The sequence below is a fragment of the Magnolia sinica genome, chromosome 4 (assembly GCF_029962835.1).
Source record: "Magnolia sinica isolate HGM2019 chromosome 4, MsV1, whole genome shotgun sequence".
In the NCBI taxonomy this organism is placed as follows: Eukaryota; Viridiplantae; Streptophyta; class Magnoliopsida; order Magnoliales; family Magnoliaceae; genus Magnolia; species Magnolia sinica.
In genome coordinates this window covers 59985256-59998149 of record NC_080576.1, presented here as the reverse complement: position 1 = coordinate 59998149, position 12894 = coordinate 59985256, and the positions used below count along the sequence as shown (strand labels likewise).

At 39.0% G+C, this 12894-nt stretch overlaps 1 long non-coding RNA gene across 5 annotated transcripts; it reads right to left on the bottom strand.

The window, feature by feature from the left end:
- Positions 1-4720: 4720 nt before the first annotated feature.
- Positions 4721-8345, bottom strand: LOC131243143 (uncharacterized). 5 transcript variants are annotated; one of them, XR_009169898.1, is made up of 5 exons: positions 7572-8345; positions 6939-7159; positions 6743-6868; positions 5314-5617; positions 4721-5173 (listed from the first exon to the last, which is right to left on the bottom strand). It is a non-coding gene; the product is annotated as an uncharacterized LOC131243143 (long non-coding RNA). The 5 variants fall into 5 exon arrangements; XR_009169899.1 differs by having other exon boundaries at positions 6743-6806; XR_009169900.1 differs by having other exon boundaries at positions 6984-7159.
- Positions 8346-12894: the final 4549 nt, after the last annotated feature.

Here is a 12894-nt window from a genome sequence, read left to right as displayed (position 1 = left end):
ATGTATTCATGCATGATGGACGTGTCTTTAGCTAATTCTCAAATATAATGGTATCAAATATAGATATGTTTCGTACGAGAATGTTGGATTGGATTTTTTAAAATATTAATTACGCTTGAATTATTACAGTACAGCGTCATTATATCTTGCGCAATTCTATAATCAACTAGTATTCTTTTCATCCAAACTAGCTAAATACAATCATTTCAGCTGTAATGTATTCAGCATCAGCTGTAGAGAGAGATACTGAATTTTGTTTCATGTTGAGCCAGGATACTAAGCAGTTACCTACGTAGAAACATCCATCACTGGTAGTTTTTTATCATCAATATTTCCTACCCAGTCTGCATCAGTATCTCCAGCAATTTGTATAGATGTATCATGCGGATACCAAAGTCTTAAGTTAGCAGAACTTACGACATATCTGATTATTCGTTTAACAACAAATAAATGTGATTCCATAGGATTTGATTGATATCTATCACATATTCCAACACTAAAAGGAATATGAAGTCTACTAGCGATTAAGTATAGAAAACTACTGTCATGCACCAGACTCGGTAACCGGACTCACAAGGAACCCGATGGCTGGTTCTGGCCGCAACAGCCTCCGTAGTAACCCATTCTCGGCTCCTGAAACAGGTTCCGATCCTGGGATCCTACAAGGAGGATTTCTATAATAGTATAATCATTCCAATACAAGCATACCTAAGATTACAACAAGTACATCTGAGAATAACAAGGGGCACACATCACAAAATCCACTAAGAATTTGAACTTTTACAAGCTTAAATCAGGATCAAAAGGACATACATAAGATAGAGAGAGAAAAATCAGCAACACTGGAGTCCTCAAGCTCAACTCTACTCCACGCTCTGCCATTACGACCCCTGCCTAGAGTCTCCTACACACATCAATCATGCATAAGCTTATAGAAGCTTAGAGGGTGGTGTAAGTGTGTGACAATGATGCACAGAAGAATAGGAGGTACAGGGAAGGAAACATGCTTAATGAAAATTTCACTAACCTTACCAAGGCTTATCATGAATATGGTGCAATGAATACTGGACGACGTACCAAGGCAATGCATGTAGGGGCTTACACAGCCAATGCTAATGCGAAGCAAGTAAGGTCAGTGCTCATATCCAAACCACATGTCAAGTACATTTCCAATCATAAGGAAATCACCGGGATCCATTACACTATTGAATGACTACCGTTCTACAAACCCCACATAGTCAAACGAGCATAAGAGACCTCACTACCTGCCTGTGGACATCTAATCACCGGCAAGACCTGATAGTAGCAGACCCATTTATGAGCTGGTCAAACTCAGCCTAGCAATGCCTCCTCACACCAGGCAGGTAAGGGCACACCCCTATCCAGCTGACTACATGATAGTGGGAGTTGTAGCCTAATGGTATAAGGCCGTCGTGCACTCATAGTTTCCACTCAGTCATGGCATTGAAGCAGATCCTTGGTACTATGAAAGTTTTAAAAATTTCACCCATAGGCATCCTATGCACCCAGTATGCTCAAGTATCATTTCCGGTATCGACACATACGGCCATCCATGAATGCCCCTGTGGAGGCAAGGTCCTGATAAAGCAAGGGCGGCATCATCATGAAATGCGATGTCAATGCATGAATCACATATGCAGATCATGCACTAGCTGTAGGCACACAATGTCATAAGCGGAGAAACTCCATCCCTCAATGACCACCACACAATGCAATTAATTCATACAGATGATGCATATGGGTCACAAAATGTAAGTGTGCTACCTGTGGAATATGGAATCCTCCGTCCTAAGGAGGTACAAGGTCTAGACACATAGACAGGTGTTCTAAGAATAAGAGAAGTCCTCTGGTGGGGGCCCAGTACTTTGGGATGGCCCACAAGCTAAAAGAGTCATAACCCCAAGGAGGAACGGTCCTAATCAGGCCCAAGGTGGGCCTTTAACCACCTATAAGGGCCTCTATGGGCCTACCTTAGGGCCACAAAGGAAGACATCCAACCTCAAATGGGTCCCAAAAGGTAACCCGCTATGCATATAATATAGGGTCTAAGGCCTAAGTAATGTATGGTCTAATGGGCCATACTCCAAGCCCAATCTCATAGACCATATAGTGGGCCTCACTACAAGAAAAGTGGGCTTTAGCCTCGGTTCAAAATTGAGGCTAAAAATGTTAAAAACTAAGGTTAAAGCCTTTAGCCTTAGTTTTGCCTCAGTTATTCAAACCGAGGTTGAAACCCCCGTGGCTAAAGGCTTTAGCGTCAGTTTTAGCAACCGAGGCTAAAATGACTTTTATAACCTCGGTTCTTCAAGTGAGGCTAAAAGACCTTTTTAGTTTTAGCTTTCTCAAAATGAGGTTAAATCAAAATTTTAGCCTCCATTGTTTCCAACTGAGACTAAATCCAAATTTTAGCCTCTGTTGCCTCCAATTGAAGCTAAATCTATTTTTAACATCAGTTCTCAACAACCGAGGCTAAAGCCTTTAACCACGGGAATTTCAGCCTTAGTTCTCAATAACCGAGGCTAAATCCAAGCCTCGGTTACAAATTGAGGCTAAAAATGTTTAATTTTTTAAAATATTTATTTAAACTACTAATCCATTCATTCAATCCACTCAGGAAACAATCAATCATGAAAGCCATAATACCAACAAAATAGTTAACAACTCAATCAAACAATCAATCTCACTTGTTTACTATTTAAAGTTTTCAAAATAAACTCAATCAAACTATTACACAACATTAAGTTCCACAAATAATAAAAAGTCACAACGCAAGATTTGGGTATGACTTTTGCTTAGCTGATGAACAACTACAGCTTGTTCGGTTGTCTGAAAGCATTTGCAAAGAAGAAAAACTCGCCATTAGCAATAATTTTGTGTGCGACTGTCCATGTGTCAAATGAACACAACTCCTCGTGCTATCTTCCCTATTACAACCCGAGAAAGTGACTGAACCCAAAAACAAAAATAGAAATAACTCAGCTTTTAACCTGTTGGAACATCAGGTCAATGGAATCTTGGCAATGGTGTATCTTCTTTGACTGGAGAAATCACCACCCTAAAAACATTTTCTGTTCCAAATCTCACAATCCAGATTATGGGTCATTTATGATGTGAATCATTTTTTTACAACACAAAATTATGGTTTACAATCTTATAGTGGATTAAGTAGTAATTTACATTAAAATTAAAATGTATGATCTATTCTCTGTTTTATGTAAAATCAACCATGTAAATGCTACATTCAGAGGGATCTCCTCAATCAGGAGATTTAAGGAACATGTTAGGTTGATGGAAATGCTGCACGATCACAAACATCTCACCTCATATAGGTATAGATGGGTATGGAAATCTAGTAAGACTGGAGCTTATACAGTGAGATTCTTCTACCTGATGCTTCATGATCCCCAGTTGTAATCTCACAAGGATCTGATTCAGTACATTTGGAAGTTCCCAAACCCACCCTAAGTTGGTGGCTTTTGGTTGGTTTTCTGGCAAAAACAAGATACTAATGCTTGAAAACTTGAGGAAGAGACATGATAATACCTAACAGATGCATCCTTTGCCAAAAAATGAGGAAAATGTGGTTCATCTCTTCTTACACTACACATATTCCAGGAAAGTGTGGATAAGTTCTTTGAGCTACTGAAGGTTTGTTGGGCCATGCCTAGGAAATTTACAGAGTTGTTGGCAATGTGGCACTTCACTAGGAAGAGTAGGAAGAAAAGGAAGATATGGTGTTTGGTGCTTTTGTGCATCACTTGGTTGACTTGGTTGGATCATAATGGCAGGATTTTCAATGACAAATCCTTATGTCCAAATCAAACATTTCATAAGGCTAACTGGTTGGTTATGGAACAGGCTAGGCCGGATGCTGCATTTAGTAGGAGCTAGATAGAAGCCTTTCAGGGCAGCTGGAGGATTCCTCTTCTTTGTATTAGCCAGATAACTTCTCATGATCCCATCATCCATTTTGTTTCCCCTCTTAGTTTTCTTTTAATAAATATTCAATTAATCGAACATGCAAGATTATAATAATAGCACCCATCATTTCATATGTAAATTACAATATCAATTTGGATATATAACCTATATGTATACTTAGTAGTAAACTAGATTATGTATGCTCAATAGTAATCTATATCATGTATAATTAGTTGTATGTACTGGACAAACAGAGAAACTAGATTGTATGCTCGGTAGTAATCTCCAGTCATTGCTGTATCTGCTCGAATTCTTCTTTGACTAAACAGAGAAACTAAAGATGTTACCAAACTAACACCTGCTGAGGGTCCATCCTTAGGTACAGCTCCTACTGGAAAATGTATATGAATATGCTGATTCTCAAGCAAATTGATATCCCTAGCAGCTGAAAGCTTAAGATCTGCTACTCTTGCCCTTACCTACCAAATTAATGAACATTTAAATAAATAAATTACATAAAATCCCAAACGTATATTTTTATTGAAAGATAAATCCCAAATTATATAACAATCATTTGAAAAAGAAGCCTGCATGACACAACTACAGGCCTTAGCTAAAGAATCTTTGAAATTTTCCATATCTAAAGAATCTTTGATATTTTTCATACTTAAAGAATCTCCAAAAAATGATTCATTACATGCCTGATTCAATTCTTACTTGAATTTTGAACTCTCTAGACTAGTTTTTTTCTTTTTCTTTTTTGGGTCATGAATGAATGTCAGTTGAGGAATTTCATTTCTAATGAAGTCTGTCCTAAAACAAATAAGATACATCAGCAATGAGGATTTCTGAAATAGCCAATAGGACAAGGTCAAAACTGAACATGAAATTGAGACCACAAGCTAAAGGTTGCCTATCATGGAAACAAGGGATGGATGCATGAGGAATGGGGTTGCCATTTAAAACCATGCTGGCATCTGTGACTCATAAGAACCGAACAATCCATGTCAAATAAGAAGAAATGAACAAAAATTACCCATGCTAGAGCTATTTGAGCAGATTCTTTGATAACATCACTAAGTTGGCCAGTGAGATGCAAATCACCCTTTCCCACCATTGATGTGGCTTCAACGAACTAGACGTCTCCACCAAAGGAGGTCCAGACAAGTCCAACTGATACTCCAGGAGTTGCCATACCTTCTACATTTTCTCCGTCATCAAACCTAGGAGGCTGCATACCAGTGTCAATACAAAATATATACCATCAAATTTGTTCACCATATGAATGAAAAAACATAAACTTGACACATTAGCATAAAGATAAAATTTCATAAAAGAGGTTCTTGACTAACAAGAAAAAAGATATATTACCCCCAGTATCTTTTCCAGCATAGCCTCATCTACAACCAATGCTGAGGGTACTCCTAAAAGCATTTGATATTTCATGTCCGTTAACACCCATTGGAATGACTTCCATTTCAACTTCAGCACCATCTGCAAGTCTTGTATCAAGAAGTCATTTTGCCATCAGGTATACCTCTTTGCTGACTAGAACTGCACATTCTTGCTCAGCAGCTTTGACAGCAGCTACACGAGCCAGGGCAGCTAAGTTTCTCTCTAGATTTCACACACCAGCTTCTCTAGTATATCTCTGAATCACAAGCTTCACCATATCCTACGACAATCACAGCAAACATACATAGATCAGCGAGATTATATTAGCATCATTTGTTTTCCTAATTTAGTAACACGGTCATCTGCAGACCAATGAAAAACTGTTCCATGAAAGAAAATTGGCATGCAATCCCTGAAAGAGTCGCAAACTACTAGTAACATTCTACTCCTAATGCCCTTTGACCCCATAACCAAGTATCCTATGCTAACATGTACAGAGAGAACCTCAAACAGAGTATGCATGCACGCGCACACATTCTATTTAAAATGTTAGCAAGTGCAAAAGAATGGGAACCAAGAGAGGGTGCAATGAGGCTAAATACTCTACAGATATGCATGCACGTGCACACATTCATGGATATTAGAGAGAGCTAACAGTTATCTTTCATAAGATGTTGATGCATCTCCAACATGCCAACATGTCAAGTCTTTGTGATGCAGGATCATTTGACCTCCTACCTACTTTCTTGTCCATCCTCCTAAAAACCAAGCTAGGAAAGCAAGATGTTGTGGGTGTTTCTCGCCATGTAAAAGTTCTAGCACTCAACCAGAGTAGGTACCAATTTTATTACAAAAAGCAGTATTAAAATTGTTCACTACTTTTCGTTGTTAAAAAATATCAATGAGGCAACAGTATTAAAATAGTTAACACCCAAAATCACATAAACAGTAACATGAATAGCTTTTGAACTTCATGAGCATTGTTAAAGAAAATGTGAAGGATGTAAACATACTCCTACAGTTCCACCATATTCATTTAGAACAATAGGCATATGAACCTTCCTAAGCGGAACTCTCTCAGCAGATTCCACACGGAAATTGAATCTGTGATATCATCCAAATTTCATCATTCATTTTGAAAAAAAAGAAGAAGAAGAAGAAGAAGAGCTTTATGGAAATTTATAATGTAAAAGTGCAGTATAGCAGTCTTTCAGCATAATACGAGGTAGGGTAACCATCTTTTAGTTCATTCAGTGCTTCTAAGGATAAACAATTATCACTTAGCATTAGATGTTATGGATGCTCCACTCCAAATCCATGATATAAAATAAAATTGCAAAAACAACTTTACAGATAGCATGTAGCGAGTTTCTCAACTATATAATTAAATGCAAATAAAAATTACCAGGTACAAAGTAGGTAGGCTTATGCACAATTTCTCCCACAGTAGAACTTTGTAGTTTATCAACCTTCAAAAGCAGATTGATCAAATTGTCCCATGCCATAGAAAGAGTGGTAAACACTTACACTCCTAAACATATTACAAGTAAGTCTCATGAGCACAAGTGAAATAAAAAAATCAAAACCATAGCAGAACTGACCTTTTCAACATAATCCAGCATATCCATTGCATATGCAATACCCACTATATTGTCAACACGTTTTTCTTCGGAATGGCTCTCACAAGTGACAAACCCACCAGACTTTTCTTCGGAAATCTTTCCCATGAACTCCTTGCCATGGGAGCTAGGTAGGGTCACTGTAATGTTGATGAGAAATTCACCCCGTCCATTTTCTTTGCCAAATCATTTTAGGACACGAGCTAAAAAAATGAGACAGAATCAGAACTCAAGTGAACCATACGTATTATATCCAGTAAGTAGTGCAGAATGATCACCTACCATTTAAAACTTCTTAGGAGCTACAGAAGTTTTATATCCAGCATCCAATAAAAAAGAAAACGTATTATATCCAGCATTGCAACATCTAATTTAAATAGAATTAGATACACAGCTAAACATCAATCTAATGAAGGAAAAACCTATAAAATGCAAAATAAAGAGATCGAACAATGGAAATAGTTCAAAGATGACTTTAGCTTCTGAGAGTTTTAACATAGCAAAGAAACTCATGAAAAGCTTTAAAAGAAGAGCTGAATAGAGATTGGAAAGGAAAGATAGATCATATTCCTTTGGAGGAAAAGAGAAAGAAACACAAGAGGTCAGATTTCTTACAAAAATTCAGTGAAAATGAGCAAGCCAAAGGTCTAGAAACTCCAGAGATCCGAGCTTCCGCGCTGATTGAGCTCCGATCCGAGCAAAAAAACGGTCGGTGTCTCTAAAAAGGAGATGGAAAAACTCAAATTCAGAGGATTCAGTATCTCTGAAGCCAGCAACCCGAAAACCTCTCAATTCCTCTCCAGAAAACTCTGAAGTGACAAACACAAAGCACCTTGAAGATCTCCGATGGTCAGATCCACCTCTACAAACAGGAAAACAGAACAGATTTCTAGAAATTTTAGGAAAAAAAAATTGGGATTTCAGAGGCTTCTATTCTTTCTCAGCTATAAACCCTAAAAACCCCCCGTTTTCTCTCCAGAAAATCCCGGTAATGCAGATCAAGGAGCGCGTGGAAGAAACCTAGGATGGAAATTCCATGGATTTTCAGAATGTAGGGCGTTGGAGAGAGAGAAAAGGGATAGAAAAATCGGTTAGAGTTTCTGCAACCCTAGATGCGAGAGGATTTCGTCGGTTTCCTTCTCTCCTTCTCTCTCGTTTCCCTCTCTCTCTCTCTCTCTCTCTCTGTTTTTTTTTTTTTTTTTTTGTTTTCTTGCTTCCGGACGAACGATGGAGGCAGGGATGGAGGGTATTATAGGAGAAGGGTAGAAGGATGGAAGGAGTTGAGGATGGTGCCGAATGTATGTATGTCATACATGCATACATGCAAAGGAATGGAGCATCCATGTGCGTGAGAAAATTGTAGGGGAAAACCTTAAAAAGAGAATGAAGATCTCTCTCGCTCGCTCGCACGGTGAGTGAGAAAAGGAGCTAGGGAAAAAGCATCCATTGACCTTTTAGCCTCGGTTCTTATGCAACCGAGGCTAAAAAGTAGACATTTGGCTTTTGTGTGAAATCTTTCGTCCGACCATCCGATTTCATTTAAAATTTCTTAATTTTTTTTAGAATTTTCAATTATTTGAAAATTTTTAATTTTTGAAAATTTTCAATTTTTTTCAAGATTTTCAAATTCAAAATTCTTTTTTTTTTCAAAAATTTCAAAAATTTTCAAAATTCTTAATTTTTTTTAAATTCTCAATTTTTTTAAAAAGAAATCATACTTTTTCATAATTACCATTTTTTATTCTTAATTTTTTAAAAGTTCTTAAAAATTTTAAAAATTCTTAGTTCTTAAAAAATTCAAAATTCAATCCTTTTCAAAACTCTTAATTTTTTTTTTTCAAAATTCTCAATTTTTTCCCAATTATCTCCATTTTTTTTCAAAATTCTCAAATTTTTTCACAATTGTCAAAATTTTTAAAAATTATTAATTCTTTCAATATTCTCAATTTTTTTCAATATTCCTAAATATAGACTTTTGGCCTCAGTTCTTATACAACGGAGGCTAAAAAGTAGACTTTTGGCCTCAGCTCCTATGCAACTAAGGCTAAAAAGTAGATTTTTCACCTCGGTTCCTGTGCAACCGAGGCTAAAAAGTAGGCCTTTCACCTCGGTCCTATGCAAATGAGGTTAAAAGGTAGACCTTTCGCCTCGGTTCTTATGCAACTGAAGCTAAAAGATAGACTTTCCTATGCAACTGAGGCTAAAAGGTAGACTTTTCGCCTCGGTTCCTATGCAATTGAGGCTAAAAGGTAGACTTTTCGCCTCGGTTCCTATGCAACTAAGGCTAAAAGGTAGACTTTTTGCCTCGGTTCCTATGCAACTGAGGCTAAAAACTAGACTTTCCGCCTCGATTCATATGCAACTGAGGCTAAAAGGTAAACTTTTCGCCTCGGTTCCTATGCAACTGAGGCTAAAAGGTAGACTTTTCGCCTTGGTTCCTATACAACTGAGGCGAAAGATGAACTTTTAGCCTCAGTTCCTTAACAACCGAGGCTAAAAGACACATTTAGCCTCCATTTTTTCAACTGAGGCTAAAAAATTATGGCTAAAGGCGTATTTTCTTGTAGTGCCTTCAAGTGAGGTTTGGGCCCAACCATAACGGTCGTAAACCTATATGTGGTGGTGGGCTTCATGGGCAGCCCGGTAGTTCATTTACATGGGCAATTCTCACATTTAACACAAGTGAGTTGGGCCTCACTTTTTAGTCCAAGTATAGGGTCAATTTTAATGGGCAGCCAAGGGCCCAACTTCTTACATATTCTTGCCCCTAAGCCCATCACAATATATGGGAGAGTATAGGCCCAAGATCAATGGGCCTATCCAAAAGGACTTAGTCCACAAGGCTTAATTACCAACACTAAAGGGCGGCCATGCATATATATCTATATTACATCACGTAATAGCCCAAAAACAAAAGCCATTCTATTAATGCTTTATGGTGGACTTAGAGGGCAGCCCATAAACCCAATAATACACATGGGCAGGGCCTAAACTGACAGTGTGGGCCTTGCCATACTAGCCCAAAGACTTAACAAGAGCCTCCACAATATGCATCAATGTGGGCCTTACAAGTCAGAACATAACTAAGTACTTCATGAGAGCACCAAGGCCCATAATACACACTGTCAGAACATAACTAAGTACTTCATGAGAGCACCAAGGCCCATAAACCCAATAATACACATGGGCAGGGCCTAAACTGACAGTGTGGGCCTTGCCATACTAGCCCAAAGACTTAACAAGAGCCTCCACAATATGCATCAATGTGGGCCTTACAAGTCAGAACATAACTAAGTACTTCATGAGAGCACCAAGGCCCATAATACACATGATCATCTTATAGACGGCCCATTGGGCTCACAATTCAAAAAGGTCAGCCCTTGTACAATGTTGGGCTCAAGGAAGAGGTTTATAGTCCATTGGGCTTATAAAACTACTTAAATTCTGGTTAATGCTAACCTACAATATCACCACAAAGGTGGGCCTCAAGGGGCACTAATTAAGCCCAAAAATGTCTAAGGAAAGAAGGCAAGAGTATGTGAAATACTCCCTTAAATCTGGTGGGCCACAAAAGCTCCAAAAAGGTCAACCATGCAATAAAGTTTGGGCCCGTTACTGGAATTCCAGCCCACCCATTTTCTGGGCCTGCTGGAGTCCAAAAATTTATTTAATCTAAATAGGTTACTGAACCATGGTGACCCACACATATTACAGTGGGCCCTATTATATGAACAGAGTGCACACAACATGTCTAGGTGGGCCCACAATGCAGGCTAGATGGCTAGCCAAGGCTGGGCGTCCCAGCCTAGGCGTCCCTGCTTGGTGGGACACTCCATGCCACACCGCGGGCAGTCCAAGGGCCTGATGGCTTTGAAATTTTGTAGTGGGATACTTACATGGGTGAGCCACACCCCCACAAAATTTAAGAATTTTTATACATCTATAAATACTTTAATTAATTTGACTAATGCAATCTGTGAAGAAAATCGGACTGGCCTACACGTCCCAACGTAGTGGGCCAATTCGGCCCTTGTCACAGTGTGCACAAGGGTCTGTTGGCCCCAAAAATTGGTAGGTGGGTCATAAAATGGATAAAACACACCTTCGAAAAATTTTAGAATTTTTAGAGAAATATAAAAAAATTTAATTCATTTAAAGAAATCAATCTGTCCTGAAAATCGGACAAATCTGGACACCACATTATAGTGGGCCGCTCCAGCTACCACCATGGTGTGTACAAGTGTCCATTAGACCCAAAATTTTGTAGGTGGGTCCTAACATGTGTGGTCCACCTCTAAGAAAAATTTTATAATTTTTGAGGTAGTATAAGTATTTTATTTAATTCATACAAATTATGGTCAGCAATGAATATGCAAAAAATCTACTGGTGCAGAAAATACTGTTGTCCCATGTTTGGCACCATATGGGGTGGGCATATACTTGCCCAAATTACTGGAAAATTGATGGGTTTGATGGTCCCACATATGGACAACAAGTGCAGTCCACTGGAGTGGTCCACTTACTCCCAAATCAAGATAAAAAATGAGCATTTCTAACATGCAATGTTGCTGGACTGTCTGGAAATTTCTAGATAGTCAGCCTACTACGGCCTATCCCATAGGCCTTAAACATGGGGGAAACGATGTGGGCCCTAATCCACATCAAATTGGAGTCCACACTCTAGAAAACCCCCAAAGAAATTTGGGAGAAAAAGACATACAAACAGTCCCAAACAATTACTCAAAATTATACTATAGATGGGCCTGAAATCTGGACAGCAACATATGTTGTCCATATTTCGATCCATAAAAATTATCTAAAAGGTTTTTTACCCTAATCCATCAAGTGTTGTCCACCTAGATGGGTCATGAAGATTTCAGATCCACTAGCACACTAAAAACTCTAAGAAAATCTATGTTTGGAGACCACCCAACCCATGCATGTCATGGTGGGCCTGGACGTCCCATTTTCTGATGGAACTGAGATATTACAGACCACATTAGTGGGCCAAAAATTTTCAGCAACAAAATGAAGAGAAAGGGAGAAAGATCACGGCCATGGTGGAAGGTTTCAACACTATAAACCTTCCACCTTCAATCCACACCATCCACTATATTGGTGGCTTAAATGCATGCCATTTACACTTAAAAGAGGTGCTGAGGTAGGGATATCATCCCTACCATGCATGCAAAGGTCTAAATGACCTATGAAAAGTTAGATCTAAGAAAAATGCCTTATGGTGGGTCCATAGAGAATAGCCCACCATGAAAGAAGATATGCATGCTCTAGGCCCATGGCCTTGAATCTAGGAGTCATGTAGGAGCTCCAGCATAGATTGGTGGGTCCTACATGCTTTCATTCTTGTAGTAAAACAAGAAGAAGTAAGGGAGGAGAGTCTTCATGGAGCACCCACCTCCAATGGACAAGCTCTAACTCCAAGTGCTAGCTTCTATGCTTCAAGGGAGATGTTTTAATGGTGTAAATGGGGGTTTGAGGGTAAGATTGAAGGGAAGATAGGAGAAAGAGTTGCTGGAAATGAGGGAAAGTGGGGATGTCTCCACTATGGAAGGAGAGAAATGAGAGAATGAGAAGGAGAGAGAAGGGAGAGAGAGGGGTATAGCAAAGCAATCATTTATTTTCTTGGCTAGGGAAGAGGGTTGTAATCATAGCACATGGGGGTAAGAACCCAAGGCTAATGATGGGTTTCTAGAGAAGGTAGCCTACTACGTAGGCTAGGGGTAGGTATGATAAGTGCTAGGGTAGGGTAGGTAGGTTGTCTAGATAATGGAGCTAGGTGGGACCCACTCTTGAAAAATGTGCACATGGGTAAAGTTGGCCCCATATCATGATTAAGGGTCTAAAATGGTGCGGGCTACAACTTTTGATGGACATGTTGGATTTATGCACGAGACGCGGCGTTGGAATCACGGCAATGATG